The sequence below is a fragment of the Narcine bancroftii genome, chromosome 11, assembly GCF_036971445.1.
Source record: "Narcine bancroftii isolate sNarBan1 chromosome 11, sNarBan1.hap1, whole genome shotgun sequence".
Taxonomy (NCBI): Eukaryota; Metazoa; Chordata; class Chondrichthyes; order Torpediniformes; family Narcinidae; genus Narcine; species Narcine bancroftii.
This window is the reverse complement of record NC_091479.1, coordinates 27803786-27822265: the sequence shown is the minus strand read 5'-3', so window position 1 is coordinate 27822265 and position 18480 is coordinate 27803786.

The following is an 18480-nucleotide window of genomic DNA, read 5'->3' as shown; positions in this document are numbered from 1 at the left end:
TATGCAGACAATATGAAAATAGGAGGAGTGGTGGATGGTGAGGAAGATTTTCTTGCATTACAGGATTTGGTTTCTTTGGAAAAGTGGATTGAAAGTTGACAGATGGAATTTAATGTTGACAAGTGTGAGGAGCTGCATTCTAGAAAAAATAACCAAAATAGGACTAATGCAGTTAAGGGGAGGGGGTCGAGGAATGGAGAGGGATCCTGGAGTTATGGTACAGAGTTCAATGAAGGTGGATTCCCATGTAGACAGGGTAGTTAAGAAGGCATATGGCATGCTGGCCTTCATAAATCATAGCATAGACGAGAGTAGAGCTGTTTAACACATTGGTGAGGCCAGGTTTGGAGAATTGTGTTCAGTTCTGATCTCCACTTATAGGAAGGATATAGATAAGGTGGAGAAGGTGCAGAGATTTACAAAAATGTTCCCTGACTTACAAAATCTAGAGTACAGAGAAAGATTAAGGAGACTGTTTCTTTATTCATTAGAACATAGACGGTTGAAGGGGGTTATGATAGAGGTATTTAAAATTATGAATGGAATAGATAGCCTAGACATGAGTAGACTCTTTCCCTGAGGGCAGGGGAGGTTGGAAGAAGAGGGCATTAGTTAAGGGTAAGGGGGCAAAGCTTAAGGAGAAATGTTAGAGGATGCTTCTTCACACAGAGAGTGGTGGCAGAATGGAATGATCTTACAGAAGAGATAGTTGCGGCAGCGTCGATTCTATCATTTAAGTGAAGGTTGGATGTGTACATTGATGAGGGGGTTGGAGGGATATAGGCAGAGTGTGGGATGGGGCAACAAGTGAAGTGGTTCATGTGAACCAGCACATGAAATAGGCCCGAAATGGCCTATTTCCATGCTGTAATCTGTCATATGGTTATACGTGGCAGGCTCCACGGGACAAGGTGGGACATCATTAAGAGTTTCCTGCCGGCAGGATTAAATTAAGCCCCGTGAATATCCTGAGATTTCCGGCAGGAGACTCCACAAATTAACGTGCTGTTCCTCGGCACGCTGCACCACGCACGGTCCATTAAATGGGTGAGTACCCAGCTGTGTCTTATGGTTTCACGCGCTCACTGAATCACTATTATTCTGCCTCGTCCCACTGACCAGCATCCAGTCCATAGCCCTCCATCCCCCTTGTATCCCTGAACTTGTCCAAGTTCTTCAATACTAACATTGAGCTCACATTTCCTCATGCAGCTGGCAGCTTGTTCCACTCTCCCACCACCTTGTGTGGAGAAGCTCCCCCTCATGTTTCCACTAAAATTCTCCCCTTTCATCCTTAGCCCATGTATTAAGGACTTCTCCAAGAGGCGGAGTCTCAAGAAAACAACCTCTATCCTCCCCCTTCCCACCCAGGCCAGGCCTTCTTCACACTGCTATCACCAGGGAAACAGGTCCAGGAGTGTGAAGACGAATACCCAATGATACAAACTTAGCTTCTCCCCCTCTGCCATCTGATTTCTGAATGGACAAGGAACCAGAGTCACTCCTCACTTACTCTTCAATTTGAACAAATAGATTTATTTTTTTAAAATGTAATTTAGAACAATATTTGCACCTGTATTGCTGCCACAAAATGACAAATTTTGTGACATGTTCATCACAATAATTTTTTTTATTCTGAACACTGCGCGTACATCAGAAAACACTCATAGCTCAGAAAACAATTTGAAAAGATGAATTAACTATTTCCATGCTCCCTTCCCTTTTACAATTATTTTTCTTATCCCACTCCATAATCTAGACATCTCCACTTAACACAACCCATATTTCTTCTCCCATTCAAAGCACTCAGTAATACACCAAGGCAATAAAATAAAAACTCAATGCTGGAAAAATAATCGGAGTTAAATCCTTCAGGTTGAAAACCTTTCACTGGGATTCAGAAAGATGATCAAACAAACCTGATTCTATTTGCTGAGAAAAAGAAGAGGGGAAATAACAAACTGAATACATGGGATGAAAAGCCCGAGCAGCAGAAATGGCAGTGGTGCTGGATGAGTGGAGTCAGCACATCTATCTGGATGGAGGGGTAAAGAATAAACAAGACAAACATGATGCCGTCACTGTGAGGTACAATACGACAGCTGCAGAGAATCTGAAATGAAGGAATGGTGAAAATACTTGTTTTTGGATCAATGTGACAAAATTTGACCTTACAAAAAAAAACAAAATTGCTTTGCTTTGCCAGAACTCTCTAGATCAAGGGACACAATAAAATACTCCAGAAGCCAACATTATGAAATTGAACAGCCAAGTTATAGAAATCGGCAGCAAGAGATAAAACACAGTTACATAATTCCATGAAAGTGGTGTCACAGGAAGACAGGGTTCTAAAGACAGCTTTTGTCATCTTGGCCTTCATTAATTAACAAAAAGAAAATAGGAGTTGGAAAGTTATGGTGAGGTTGGATAAGATGTTGGTGAGGCCACATTTGGAGTATTGTGTGCAGTTCTGGTCATCTAGCTACAGGATGGGTATTAGTAAGATTGAAAGAGTGCAGAGAAGATTTACCAGGACACTGCCAGATCTTCAGGAGTTGAGCTACAGGGAAAGGTTGAACAGGTTTGGACTTTATTCCTTGGAGTGTCTGGATTGCTGCCCGTGCCACGAGCTAGTGAGGGTAGAAATAGGAGGATGTGGAGGATGAATGCGTGGCTAAAGAGATGGTGCAGGGGGAAAGGGATAAGATTTCTGGATCATTGGAATTTCTTCTGGGGAAGGTCGGACCTGTACAAAAGTGACGGACTCCACTTGAACTGGAGGGGGACCAATGTGCTGGCAAGCAGATTTGCTAGAGCTGTGGGGGAAGGTTTAAACTAGTTTGGCAGGGGGGTGGGGAACAGAGTGTGAGTGCAGTGTCAAGGGAGCATGGCCACCTAGATAGGAATAATAACGATAACATTGGTAGGATGGAGATTAGGATAAAAGTTAGAAAAGGGAATATAGGTGAGGGTCACTCTCTGAAATGCATATATTTTAATGCAAGAAGCATAGTGAACAAGGTAGATGAGCTGAGAGCATGGACAGATACTTGGGGTCATGATATTGTGGCAATTAGTGAGACCTGGCTACAGGAGGGGCAGGACTGCCAACTTAATATTCCAGGATACATTTGTTTTAGATGTGATAGAGCAGGGGGTAAAAAAAGGGGGAGGAGTTGCTCTGCTTATAAGGAGCACATTACTGCCGTGAAGTGGTAGGATGGTCTGAAGGGATCTTCCAGTGAGGCTGTTTGGGTGGAATTGAGGGGTGAAGGAGGCATGAGGATGCTAATAGGGGTGTATTACAGACCACCAAATGGACCAAGAAAATTAGAAGAACAAATTTGTAGGGAGATAACGTATATGTGTGAGAATCATAAGGTAGTGATCGTGGGAGATTTTTAACTTCCCTCACATTGATTGGGATACCCATACAGTTAGAGGGCTGGATGGGCTAGAGTTCGTTAAATGTGTTCAAGATTGTTTTCTAAATCAATTAGTAGAAGACCCGACTCGGGACGGTGTAATACTAGATCTCCTGTTAGGGAATGAGCTAGGTCAGGTATCGGACATTAAGGTTGGAAAACACTTTGGGTCTAGTGATCATAATTCTGTTAGTTTTCGGGTAGTTTGAGGGAAGAGCAAGGAGGGGCCTAAAGTTGAGGTTCTGGATTGGAGAAGAGCAAATTTCGAAGGAATAAGAATGGATTTGGGGAGTATTAAGTGGGACAGGGTATTTTCAGGTAAGGATATAAATGAAAAATGGAGGATATTCAAAAAAGAAATTTTGGAGATACAGAGTAGATATGTCCCAGTGAGAATCAAAGAAAAGGCTGGAAGTCACAGGGAGGCTTGGTTTTCGAGGAATATTGGAAATCTGGTTAGGAGTAAAAGGGCGGTGTACAACAGGTATAAAGAACAGGGAGCTGACAATTTGAAGGAGGACTACAAGGAGTGTAGAAGGAATCTTAAGAAAGAAATTAGAAAGGCCAAAAAAAGGCATGAAGAGGCTTTGGTAGACAGAGTAAAAATAAATCCAAAGGGTTTCTATAGGTACATTAAAAGTAAAAGATTAGTGAGGGATAAAATTGGACCCCTTGTAGATAGCGAAGGTAGGCTGAGTGAGAAGTCAGAGGAAATGGGGGAAATTTTGAATGAACCATTCGAAGTAAAGAAAAATAGTGGGGAAGTCATGAAGCATATAAGGATAACTGAGGAGGTAGTGATGGGTGTGTTGAAAAAGATAAAGGTGGATAAACCTCCAGGACTGGACAAAATATTCCCAAGGACACTCAGGGAGGCTTTTGGACAGATAGTGGGGCCATTAACAGAGATATTTAGGATGTCACTGGTCACAGGGGTAGTGCCAAAGGATTGGAGGGTGGCGCACATGGTTACTCTGTTTAAGAAAGGGTCCAAATGTAAACCTGGGAATTTTAGGCCCGTGAGTCTGACGTCTGTGGTGGGTAAGTTAATGATAAGTGTTCTGAGGGAGGGTATTTACAAATATTTGGAGGTACAGGGATTGATAGGGAGTAATCAGCATGGTTTTGTCAGGGGTAGATCATGCTTGACAAACCTGATTGAGTTTTTCGAGGGGGTTACAAAAAAGGTTGATGAAAGGAAAGCTGTGGATGTTGTCTATTTAGACTTTAGTAAAGCTTTTGACAAAGTTCCCCACGGGAGGTTAGGAAAAAAGGTGGAGGCATTAGGTATAAATAAGGAGGTAGTGAAATGGATTCAGCAATGGTTGGATGGGAGGTGTCAGAGAGTAGTGGTAGAAAATTGTTTGTCCAATTGGAGGCCGGTGACTAGTGGAGTTCCTCAGGGATCGGTCCTGGGTCCACTATTGTTTGTTATATATATTAACGATCTGGAAGAAGGGGTGGAGAATTGGATAAGCAAGTTTGCGGATGATACAAAGATTGGTGGTGTTGTGGACAGTGAGGAAGATTACTGGAGATTAAAAGGTGATTTAGGAAGGCTGGAGGTGTGGGCTGAGAAATGGCTGATGGAATTTAATACAGATAAGTGTGAGGTGTTACATTTTGAAAAGGCAAATCTAAATAGGTCATATGCATTAAATGGTAGGCTATTGAGATGTGCAGAGCAACAAAGGGATTTAGGAGTTGTGGGAAATAGTATCCTCAAGGCTAATACTCAGGTAGATGGTGTGGTGAAGAAGGCATTTGGAATGTTGGCCTTCATAAATTGGAGTATTGAATTCAAGAGTAGGGAGGTTATGATCAAATTGTACAAGGCATTGGTGAGGCCAAGTTTGGAGTACTGTGTACAGTTTTGGTCACCAAATTATAGGAAAGATATAAACAAAATAGAGAGAGTGCAGAGAAGGTTCACGAGAATGTTGACAGGATTTCAAGGTTTGAGTTACAGGGAAAGGTTGTGCAGACTGGGGCTTTTTTCTCTGGAGCGTAGAAGATTGAGGGGAGACGATAGAGGTGTTTAAGATATTAAAAGGGACAGACAGAGTAAATGTGGATAGGCTTTTTCAATTAAGAGTGGGGGAGATTCAAACTTGAGGACATGGTTTAAGGTTGAAGGGGGAGAATTATAAGGAGAACATGAGGGGAAATTTCTTTACGCAGAGGGTGGTAGGGATGTGGAATGAGCTTCCGGCAGACGTGATCGAGGCGGGATCATTGATTACATTTAAGGAAAGACTGGATAGTTACATGGAGAGGAGAGGACTGGAGGGGTATGGACCGGGTGCTGGTCAGTGGGACTAGGAGGGTGGGGATTTGTTACGGCTGAACTGGCCTGTTCTGTGCTGTAAGTGGGTATATGGTTATATAGTTATCACTGTTAAACCTTCTCACTACCGTGCACCCTGTGTCATAGTACGTGTCTCAATCTACCTAAAATCAGCATTAAACCTTCTCCCTAATGTGAACACACTGTCACAAAATCTGCCTAATTCTACTGTACATTAATGTTAAACCTTCTACCTACTGTGAAACCGGTATCACTGTATCTGCAACATTGAATCGTATATTACCATTAAACCTCTTTCCCACTGTGAACCTGGTGTCACAGTATCTGCCCCAGTTTATCTTACATCACTGATAAACCTTCTTCCGACTGTGAACCCGGTGTCACAATATCTACCTCAGTCTACCATATATCACCGCTAAATCCTCTCCCCACTATTTACCCAGTTTCACAGTATCTATCTCAGTCAACCTTACATCAGCTTTAAACCTTCTCCCCACTGTGAACCCGGTGAAATAGTATCTGTCTCAGTCTCCCGAAAATCACCATTAAAATTTCTCCCCACTGTTAAATCTGTGTCTCTGTATCTGCAACAATGTATCACGTGTCACCTTTACACCTCCTCCACACTGTGAACCCGGTGTCACAGTACCTGCCTCAGTTCATTGAACCTCACTATTAAACTGTCTCACTAATGTGTACCCGGTTTCACAGTATCCATCACAGTCCACCGTACATCTCCGTTAAACCTTCGCACAACTGTTAACTCATTGTCACAATATCTGCCATATCTACCGTACATTAAGTTAAATGTTCTCCCCAATGTGAACCATTTGTCACTGCTTCTGCCATAGTTTATCGTACATCACAGTTAAACCTTTTCACTGCTGTGAACCCATTGTCTCAGCATCTATCTCATTATCATTAAACCTTCTCGCGACTGTGAACCTGGTTTCACATTATCTTACACAGTTTATCGTACATTAGTGTTAAACCTTCTCACTGCTGTTAACCAAGTGTCACAGTGTTTGTGATAGTTTTTCGTACATCTCCGTGAAACATTCTCCCCACTGTGAAGCTGTGGTCAGATTACCTGCCTCAGTCTGCCAGATACAGCACCGATTGCTCTCAGCCAAAGGTGCTGTAGTTGAGTTCGGGTGGCCAGAGGTGTCTGCTCAAGAAGGCCAGGGGCTGCCATTGACCTTCAATGAAATGCTCCAGTGCGCCCCTTAATGCTGTGCTGGAAGCATCTACTGTGAGAGTGGTGGGTGTCTCTGGCCTGGCGTGTACCAGAAGGGTGGTGTTGGCCAGTGCGTCCTTGGCCCTCTGGAACACCTCCAAATCCTCATTGTCCCAGGTAATGTCTTTACCTTTCTCCGCATGATGTGGGCCACTACTGGTATGAATTGGTTATAAAAATTAATTGTACTGGTGAATTTATGGTGTGTTTGGGTAAGCATTGAACAGCCTCTACCTTTTCAAGCACGGGCTTAGTTCCATGCCTGTTGATTTGATGCCCCAGGAAGTCAAACGTTTCCAGCCTGAACTGGCACTAAGTAAGGTTTATAGTAAGTCCAAATTCCTGCAGCCAGGCTCACAGTCGCCTTAGATGGTCTATGTTTAGCTTCATTGCCACCACCTTGATATCTTGTGGTTACTGCCACCCTCTGCTGTTGGAGAATATATTTCTTGGTCTCAGCCCCTCAATGTGACTAAGAGCCCCTTAAATGTCCCTAATGTTTTGGCCTTCATCACCACTCCTGGCAAGGCATTCCTGGCACCCACAACTCTGTGTAAAAACAAGTACCTCTCATATTGCCCTAATCCTTCCTCCCTTTGCTTTTGTCAGATGTCTTCTAGTGTTTGCAACTCCCATTTGGGTTTCAGGCAAACCGAAGGGCATCTTTCACCGAGTTTCTGGTCTTCCGCAGTTCTGGATGTCTGTCTCTGGATACTCTGCTCCGTGGACCACCCCGCAGTATCCCATCTAGTCCTAGAGTCTCTGTGTCAGCAATGCTCTGCTGACCACTGCCTGACAGCCTTGTGGTCAAATGTGTTTGTCTATGAAACCATTCCCAGGAAGGTGAAGGGGCAAAGTCCTGCTGACTGGGTCATTGAGCGGTACCAGGGCCAGACCAATCTTTCGCAATACCTGAGCCAGGTAGATCCTCAGCACATAGCGGCATTTGGTGCCCTTGCACTTTGGTTCCACGCACAGCCACACACAATGATGGCCATGCTGGTTACACACTTGCCCCCATTGATTGACCATGTACATGGACCCCCACATGAATAGGAAAACTGTTTTTGGAATTGCCAGGCTGGAGGTGTGGGGATGGGCCACACCTGCCCCACGTGCAGCAGTACCGAGAGTTCCTTGCACCTTGCAACTGATGATCAGATTTTATCCGATTGACAGAGTTGGGCATCTCTGTGGTTCTCCCTGTCTCCTGGAGCTGGGGGTGTCTGTACTGCTCCCCATCTCCTTGAGTTGGTGCTTTGTTCTCCACCAGCCCCACAAGACAACCAAGACCTTTGGATGGAGGGCAGAGGTGCAAAGAGATCAGTGAGAACACGGGTAGTTTCAACAGGGTGGGGTCCATCCAGGTGCCTGATAACAGGAGGAAACCAAGGGGGAAGGAGAATGCAGGACATTCATTAACAAGACATAGCGAGAGAATGGGTTCCTCAAACTCTTGAGGGGAGAAGGTGCTGATCGATCCATCGGTTTAGGTGGGGAAGGGTATAGACATGGCAGCTCACTGGAATTGTCAGCGGGATACTGAGACTTGGGAGAGGAGGGGAAGGAGGGTGCAGTAGTGTTCTGACGAGAGAGTGCTGAGGGATAGGCAACATTGGTGGAACCTCAAGGCAAGGGACCCCTGATTGTTTGGAGGGATGGGATTTGTAAATAGATATCCAGCACAGAGCCTCTTTGTCCCCCTGCCATCAGGAAGGAGATATGGAGGAATAAAAGCAGGACAGCCATGCAGCTTCTTCCCACAGGCCATGAGATTGACAAGGCAACATGAGCTGGCTGGGAGCAAAGAATGAAAAGGGGGAGAGGAATATGGGCTGATTACAACTGCTCAGCTAGCAGGAGAGAGGGGCCAAAGGGCCTGTTTCTGTGTTGTCTATCTGAACCAGCCTTTTGAGTTCAAGCTTAAAAAAACTCAAACATTTTTTAATTTAATAATAACGGTACAGAATGAATCAAGAGACAAGATGTCTGTCCAGCAGCGAGCATCGAAGGCACTTCCTGAAACCGAGGCTCTGAAACTACAGGGAGGTTCTAGCCGGAATGAGGCCCGACTTCTGCTAGAAGGAGGAGAGGAGAAGCAGGGATAATGTAGGGGAAGGGGTGGGGAAGGGAGGGGGTAGAGATACCTTCCTCCATTCACCTCCCCTTTCCTCCACCCCATTCCCTGTCCTGGTTAAACTTGTACCTCTCACTTTGTTCGTTTGAGATTGGTCACAGTGTTTGAGCTACCATAAGAAAATAGACACCCACACTGAGAGCAGTTCAGTTTAAACAAATTTTTATTACAAATTCAAAAGCTGATTTCAAACTACAATATGCAAGCCCTTCCCAATTATACTTATCAACGCCTGGACTGGTCCCAAGTGCCGAAGGAAGGCAATGACTGCACACTTGTAATAGGTTGTCGGGGTGCCGGTAGCAACTTCTCCACCTCCCTCAACCGGGACGTTAGCTGGACTCTAGAAGTTCTTCTTGCTGAAAGATGTTGCCACCTCTCGGAGAGTCTCAAACTTCAGCAGTGGGATGGGATCATGGCTTATATTACCCAAAAACTGCTTAACTAAGCATTTATTCCCAGCACAGTAAGAAAGATAAGCGAGCAAGCTAGCATGTTAGGCTTCTAAGAAATAACGTAATTTTCAGCTTATCACTTTGAATACAATGGTTATTTTGCATCAAGGCTAGGCCTCTGACAGTCTGTGACCAAAACAAGCAGGAAGATTAAATGTTCTTGGTACACAGATGTCCTTTTGTCAGATAACTGCATCTTTGGCCCCTCGGTGGAATTTGGCTGAAGTCTGCTGATTGTAAAAAAAAAGCAGGTTCTCAGCCTTGCAGAAGCAAAGGTTGCAAAAGTAAAAAAAAACACGGTTTAAATCTTCCATTACATTCCCCTCCCCATACCCCTGCCCATTACCCTCCCCATTTCTTTCCCCCGCTCGCCTCCCGGTTCCCCTCCCCCTTTCCATTCCCCTACTCCTAACTCTAACCCCTAACAAACCCTAACCTTAACACTACCGATACCCCCTATCACTACTCCACATCCCCTAACTCTACCCCTATCACGTCCCCTAACTCTATCTTTACCCCTACGCCATGCCCTAACCCCAACCCTAATACTACCCACCTTCCTCTAACCCAAACACTCACCCCTCCTCTACCTCCTACTCCTACCCCCTTCCCCTAAACCTAATACAAACCCACTTCCCCAAACTCTAAACCTAACCCTAAACCTAGAACTAATTCTAGCCCATGTCTCCTAACCCTAACCATGATGTTACCTCTATCCCAGCCCAAACCCTTACTCTCACCCAACCCAAGCCTAAACCCTACCCCTATCCCCTACACCAATCCCCTTCCCCAAACCATACCACTTATCCCTATCCCATACCCACACCCCCAAGCCTACCCCTTACTCACCCCGCTTCCATTACCCTCTTTCTCCTACCCCCTTCCCCTACCACTCCTTCCCCTAGGTTAGGGTAGGAAGGAAAGGGGGAAGGGGAAGGGGAGGTGAAGGGAGGAGGGCTTGGGTTAGGGCATAGGTGTGAGGGAAGGGGTTTGGGATGGAGGAGGTATAGGGGAGAAAGGGGGCGTGGGTAAAGGGACATGGAAGATGCAGGGAATGGGGTTGGCAGGGCCAGAGGGAAAAGAAGGGGAGAGATTCAGGCATCATGATGTTGTCCGTCCTCTGTTCAGCTGGAATGCGAGGTTTTTCTGGACTCGTGTCTTGTCTCTGAGATCACTCCTCCTGGGAAGAGAAATACGAGTGATAGAGATGCTGTCTCCGAGGCCTGATCATAATGATTTTGGAGGGTCCCAACTCTTCCCCCATCACCCCCCTCCCTACCCCTTCACACTAGGGCTTTCCACTTCCTCTGCTTTACCTGAGGAAGTGTGTTTTCGAGAAAAGCACAATCTATCTGTGCAGAGCTCAGAGCACCGTGTCCCTATCAGGCAACACCCTGGTTCACCACTACATGGCAGCAAGGTGCTGGACAAATCATGGATGGATCGGTCGAGTCCCTTCAGCTGACCCATCTGAACCAACCCCACAACAATATTACCCTTCCCTCCCTCACACCAGTACCCTCTGTTTTTCTTTTATTCCTGTCCCCATATTAAAATCTTTTTTATGCCTTTTTTGGACCAACCTCCTTTAAATCAAATATTATAACAATTAATATCAAATCACAATGTTACAGTGTTTACAAATATATGTTGATAACATATAAAAAAAGAAAAGAAAGGAAAAGAAACTAAGATAATACTGTAGCAGCGGCTACTCTGTTACTGAATGACCTCACAACCAGACGGGTTGAATTCAGTGAGCAAAAACTCCTTTATTCAGGTCTGCCTGGCTGGTCTTATGCTCCCATCCCGGACCTGGCTGAGAAGCACACCGGAGGCCCTGACGTCGCTGGGGGGTCACGTGGGCCGCAGGTAGCGGGCTTCTGAGTCTGGTGCCGAGGTCAGGGAGAAGCCCCCGACAGCGCCATTTTGGCTGGCTGCCCCGCCACGTGCGTGACATGAGGGGCTGGATCGCCTGCCTCATGGCTTGCCGCCACACAGCCCCCCCAGAACCGGCGCCAATGGCCTTTTTTGCCGGGCGGCCTCGCTTCTTGGGTTGAGCCGTGACCACTGGCTCGTTGGGGTCGAGGTGTGCTGTCTTTAATCTGTTCACAATAAACAGTTCCCTCTTACCACTGATGTCTGGTGTGAAGGTGGATCCCGAATGCTGGATGACTCTGTACGACCCTTCATGTGGTCTTTGAAGGAGTGCTGTGGAAGGGCCTCATCTGATAAAAACATCCTCTGCGGAATACAGCTCACTGAGGATGTAAGAGGCCTGTGTGCCAAGTCTGGGCGGTGATGGGGGTGTGAAGGATTCCAACTGGGCCCGGAGGCGAGGAAGTAAACTGTGCGGTGACTGTTGCAGGTTGTGAGGTGCATTGATAAACTCACCAGGCAGGGCTAGTGGTTTACCATAGACCAGATCAGCAGGTCTTCTTTGGGGGTCGAGCGGATTCCCAGGAGTACCCAAGGCAGCTCATCCACCGAGTTGGGGCCGGTGAGGCAGGCCATAAGTGCCGACTTAAGGTGGCGATGCAATCGTTCGACCAGTCCATTGGCAAGTGGGTGATAGGCCATTGTGTGATGAAGCCCAATTCCCAGTCTGTTGGTGAGCTGTGCCCAGAGTGCAGAGGTGAACTGCGTGCCACATTCGCTGGTGAGGTGGACCGGGACGCCGAACCAGGTAACCCAACCGGTCAAAATTGCTTGGGAGTAGGAGTCCGTGGAGGCATCTGGCATCAAGATCACCTCAGGCCAACGAATGGTGCAGTCTACCACTGTGAAAAGGTAACAGTTACTTCAGGAAATGGGTAAGGGGCTGGCAATGTCCACATGTATGTGGCTGAAACGTTCTCGGACGTGTTCAAAATCCTGCTTGAGCATTCTGGTGTGGCTGTGTACCTTGGAAAGCTGGCAATGGGTGCAGGTTCTGGCCCAGTCCACAATCTGCTTTCGAAGCCCGTGCCAGATGAAGTGGTCTGCCACCATATGAACCTTGCACCTGATGGAAGGGTGGAAAAGGTCGTGGATATGGTGAAGATTTGCCTGCGCCACTGCTGGGGAACCATTGGATGCATCTTCTCGTCGGACTTCTGATCCGGGACAAGCTGGTCGTAGTCTAGGCTGGGTATCAGCGAGCAAATGGCCGGTTGGGAGTCGGCTTCAGTGACCACATTGTCTTTCCCTACCTTGTGCTGAATGTGAGTGGTGAACTCCGATACAAAGGACAGGTGACGGTGTAAGTGGGCTGACCAGGGATCTCTAGCTATAGCGAGAGCCTGAGTGAGGGGTTTGTGGTCGGTATAAATTGTGAAAGGACTCCCCTCCAAGAAATAGTGAAAATGAGGCACAGCAAAGTACATGCCTAGCAACTCAGTTGAAAGCACAATACTTGCTGTCTGGTGGATGAAGAAGTTGGCTAAAGAATTCCAGTGGTTTCCACTGTCCATTAACCTGCTGCTCCGAGACAGCACCAATGGTATTGGCAGAGGCATTGATGGAGAGCACCATAGGAAGGTCGGTGCGTGGGTGGAGGTGCAGGGTAGCCTTCATGAGGGCAACTTTCGTGGCTTTGAATGCCCTGTTGGACACTGGAGTCCAGGCGAGTATCTTGTCCTTGGCGAAGAGTGGCTGCATGATGTGTGCAGCTCCTGGAATGAATCGGTGATAGAAGTTGACCATACCTGCAAACTCTTGTAGCCCCTTGAGGTTGTCCGGGCATGGAAAATCTCTGATTGCAGTGACCTTCATAGCAGCTGGTGTAGCTCCTTCGGCCATGATGATGTGGGCCAGAAACTGCATGGACTCTTTCTGGAACTGGCATTTGGCCAGGTTGATTGTTTGGCGAGATTCGGCCAGTCGGGAGAAGAGGGTGTGCAGGTGAGACTTGATTTGTGCCCAGTCTCTGCTGGCGACAAGAATGTCATCCAGATAAATGAACATGAAATTCAAATCCCTGTGCACTGTATTCATGAGGTGCTGGAAGGTCTGGGTGATGTTTTTGAGCTCGAAAGGCATGCATAGAAATTCGAACAAGCCGAAGGGGGTGATGATGGCCGTGTTAGGGATGTCTTCAGGCTACAATGGGATTTGATGATACACGCGCACCAGATTGACCTTGGAGAATAACCTCGCACCATGCACATTGGCCGTAAAATCCTGAATGAGAGGGATGGGGTAACGGTCAGATACTGACGTGTCATTAAGCCATCGATAATCTCTGCAGGGGCGCCAGCCACCAGAGGCTCTGGACCAGGTGGAGCGGCGAGGCCCCAGTTCCTGCATATGCGAGAACTCCTCTTTCGCTATCTGGAGCTTATCCGGCAGGTTTAACAGTAATGTACAATAAACTGTGTCAGATACTGTGACACGAGGTTCACAATGGGGAGAATATTTAACAGTGATATATGGTAGACTTTGGCAGTTACTATGACATCAAGTTCACAGTAGTGAGAAGGTTTAACAGTAGTGCATGATAAGCTGTGGTAGATACCGTGATACCAGGTACACAGTTGGAACAAGGTTTTATGGTGATGTAATATTAACTGTGGCAGATAAAGTGACACCAAGTTCACATTGGGGAGTTTATGGTGATGTACAGAAGACTGACGCAGATACAGTAACACTGCATTCACAATGAGGAGAAGGTATATCAGTGATGTACAATAAACTGTGGAATATACTGTGACTCCAAGTTTACAGTGGGGAGAAGGTTGAACTCTGGTGTATGATAAACGGTGGGAAAAACAGTGAAAAATGGGTCAACGAGGGGAGAATGTTTAACGGTGATGTACAGTCGACTTTGGCAGATACTGTGACACCGTGTTCACAGTACTGAGAAGGTTTAACAGAGATGTATTGGAGAACAAGGCAGATTCTGTGACTCCGGGTTTACTATAGTGAGAAGGTTTTAAAATGATGTACAATAAACTGTGGCAGATACTGTGAAATCTGGTTCACAATGGGGAGGAGGTTAATGGTGATATACGGGAGACTACGTAGATACGTTGATACTGGGCTCAAAGTAGGAAAAAAAAGCTTTATTGGTGATGTATGGGAAACTGAGACAGTTACTGTGACACCAGGTTCATAGTGGGGAAAATGTTTAACAGAGCTATACGATAATCTTTGGTGAATACAGTGACACCAGCTTCACATTGGGGAGAATGTTTAACGGTGATGTACAATAAATTGTGGCAGATACAATAACACCAGGCTCAAATTGGGGAGAAGGTTTACTGATGATGTACAGTAGACTTTGGCAGACTCTGTACACCAAGTTCACAGTAGTGAGAAGGTATAATAGTGATTTACGATAAACTATGGCAGATACAGTAAAAACGGTCTCACACTTGGGAGAAGGTTTAATGGTGATGTGTGGTAAACTTAGGCTGATACTTTAACACCAAGTTAACAGGGGGAGAATATTTAATGTTGATTAAAGGTAGACGGAGGCAGAAACTGAGAGACAGGATTCAGAGGAATGTGAAGGTTTAACAGTGATTTACTATAAACTGTGTCAGATACTGTGACAAGATGGCGCAGAGGGTAGACGTGTGGTTCCACCCTTCCCCAGTTAGATTATTAAATGCTCAATTTTCAAAGTTGTAAAAGTGATTAAAAATACTGTTAATAGACTTTTGAATAGTGGAGGATCGAAATAGCTGCAAATGTGAAAAAAAGTGAAAACTCAGTTACAGAAGAAATTACCTTACAAAAGTGTTGAAGAATTGAGGCCAAGTTCAAGTTGAAGCAACGGAGTCATTGACTGGAGTCCCCAAGCCTCAGAGGATTCCTGCCCGGCTAAGTATTTTGTCAGCACCATTTGCGCTATCGCAAGATGGTGCCAGCTCAGCAATTAGTTCAGCGGTTTCGACTCGTGAGCTCATGAACACAGGAGTGAGGGTGGGCCAGCTGAGCCAGGACAGGCCCGTGAGCCTGCAGTATTGCCTGGTGGTCAGGAGAGGTACAGTGTAGCATCAGAAGATGCACCTGCGCAGTCGGTGGCCCTACCGGGCATGCACAGTGCGTCGAGGGTCCACAAACCTTTGGAGAAGGTGTGGGCTGTGAGGGAGCCTGAGCGACAGTGAACTGATGAGGTCGCACACTGTTGTCGGGTGTCCAGACCTGCAGCAGCACCGGAAGAGGACCTATTGCTATGGAGGAAGAAGATGCTCAACTTCATTAGAATTTGAAGAACTGGGGACTGAGGCAAAAGACGGTCGGCCTCAAAGGGAGGTGATGGATCCTGGACTGGATTCTGTGTTTCCAATTCTGGAAGGGATTGCTCAGCTCATGGAAGATATGTCAAATATATCAATGCAGATGACTCATCAGATGACTCAAGGATTTTCGGAAATGAAAACTCAAATGAACACTGTTTGAAGAAATAACTTTCATGAAGCAAGATATTAATGTAGTTAAGAGTGATGTTACGAGATGGACATGATCAGTGGATACTGTGCAAGATCATTTTAAAAAGATTGAGGAGGCTTTCTTGAATGCAAGAGTCAAGTAGAGCGTAATAGAGAAAAAATGGAAATAGTGGAAGATCCTTTTGTAGATTGGGGGATTCAGAAGAAGGAATTAATGAAGAAGTTTGACTCATTAGAAAACCAAAGTCGTAGAAATAATGTTAAGATAGTAGGTCTTCCGGAAGATATGCAAGGATTGGATCCGGTGAAGGTTTTGAAGAAATGGATCCCAGAAGTGTAGGGCATGTAATTCGTTCCAGATGGACTGCAATTAGATCGAGCGAACAGAGCGTTAAGGAAAAAACCGTTTCTAGGCCAATTACCACGAGCAGTTTTGATTCACTGTTTTAAATATCAAGACAGAGAGATGATCCTCCGATTGGTGGTGCAGAAAACACGGCAAAATCAGGCTCCACTGATGGTTCAAAATAATAGGGTTTTTTTTAAATGCCAATCTGAGTCAAGAAGTTATCAGAAGAGACCGAGAATTTAATTCAGTCTAAGAAGTATTGTGGCGAAAGGGAAATAAATTTGCTTTTCGTTATGCGGCAGTATTGAAAGATTTTTTGGGGAATTTTCAATCTCAGTTTTTTGAGAATGACCATGATCCTTTAATATTCATTGTCAGATGTTCGAGGAAATGGGCGATCGTCACCATTGTCACTGAAGGGAAGGGTCAATGGGAATGGAAATGGGAAGATTGGAAAATACGGAAAGAATGGGAAAAAAGTTGAATTGACGCAAAGTCTTCTCGATATTGAAGATCCGGAACAATCAGTGGGACTGGAATCAGTGGGTTGAATGTTTTTGTTTCAGTACTTTGTGAAAGTCTGACTGGGGGTGGGTGACACTGAGTCCTTTAGTCACCTGCCACTTGTGGACTTCACCACACCCAGATTTTTAGGGGGCTACTACTTTTGAGAAGCTTGTTTTGAGATTGATTTTTCTCTTTTTTTTGGAATTTTTAAAATAGGTGGGGATTCGAGACTTAGAAAGGGAGCATTATTTTATAGTAGGATTCACATTTGTGAGAAGGTTTAACAGTGATATACTATGAACTGTGTCAGATACTGTGACACCAGGTTAACATGGGGATCAGATTTAACGGTGATGTACGGTATGTTGAGGGAGTTAATGTGACACCAGATGCACAGTGGGGATAAGGTTTAATGGTGATGTACTGTAGACTGAGGCAGATACAGTGACACCAGGTTCAGAGTTGTAGAGGGTTTAACGATGATGTACGGTAGACTGAGACAGATACTGTGACACTGGGTTCACAGCAGTGAGAATGTTGAATAGTAATGTCCGATAAACTGTGTCAGATACTGTGTCGTCAGGTGCACAGTGGGTATAAGGTTTAATGATGATGTACGGTAGACTATGTCAGATACTGTTACTCCAGGTTTTCAGTAGTGAGAAGGTTTAAAAGTTATGTACAATAAACTGTGGCAGGTACTGTGAAAGCAGGTTTACTATGGATATAAGGTTTAACGGTGATAAAAAATTAAACTGTGGCAGATAAAGTGACAGAAGTTTCACAGTAAGAAGGTTTAACGGTGATGTAAAATAAAATGTGGCAGATAAAGTGACATCAGGTTCACATTGGGGAGAGGTTTAATCGTGATGCACGGAAAATTGAGGCAGATACTGTGACACCAAATTCACAATGGGGAAAAGGTTTATCAGTGATGTACGCTAAACTGTAAAATATACTGTAACCCCAGGTTCATGGTGGGGAGCAGGTTTAGCAGTGATCTAAGATAAATTGTGGAAGATACTGTGACCCCCAGGTTCACAGGGGTAATAAGGTTTATCAGTGTTGTATGATAAACTCTGTTAGATACTGTGACCCCAGGTTCAGAGTGGGAAGAATGTTGAAGGTGATGTACAGTTAACTTAGACAGATATTTCTGACACCGGATTCACTGTAGTGCGAAAGTTTAACAGTGATGTACAATAAATTCTGGCATATACTTTGACATCAGGTTCATATTGGGGAGAAGGTTTAACGGTGAGGCAGATACTGTGACACCAGGCTCATTGTATTGCTCATTTATCTTAATTACAACATCTAATTTAGATGCTTCATTTTTTTTGTGGCAACTTCAGAACATTCCATGAACTTCAATTCTAATCAGATTTTGTTCATTTAAATAGGTCACCACTAAAACCCCAAATCGTTTGGTCTCTAAAGTACGCTGCACAAAATTAAATTTTACTTGGGTTTGGTTTCAACGGCACTTCATTCTGCTTCATTATTTTTTCAGTCCCTTGTTTTGTACTTTCTGCTTTGCCCAGCAGATTCGCCAAATGGGCATCCAACTCTGTCTTCTCAGCTTGACCCAACGTCTCCTCTTTAAACTTAAGCAAACCAAGGAGACTAAAGTTAATATTTTCACATTTGCTTTTTCAAACACAAAAATGACGCTGTGACTTGCA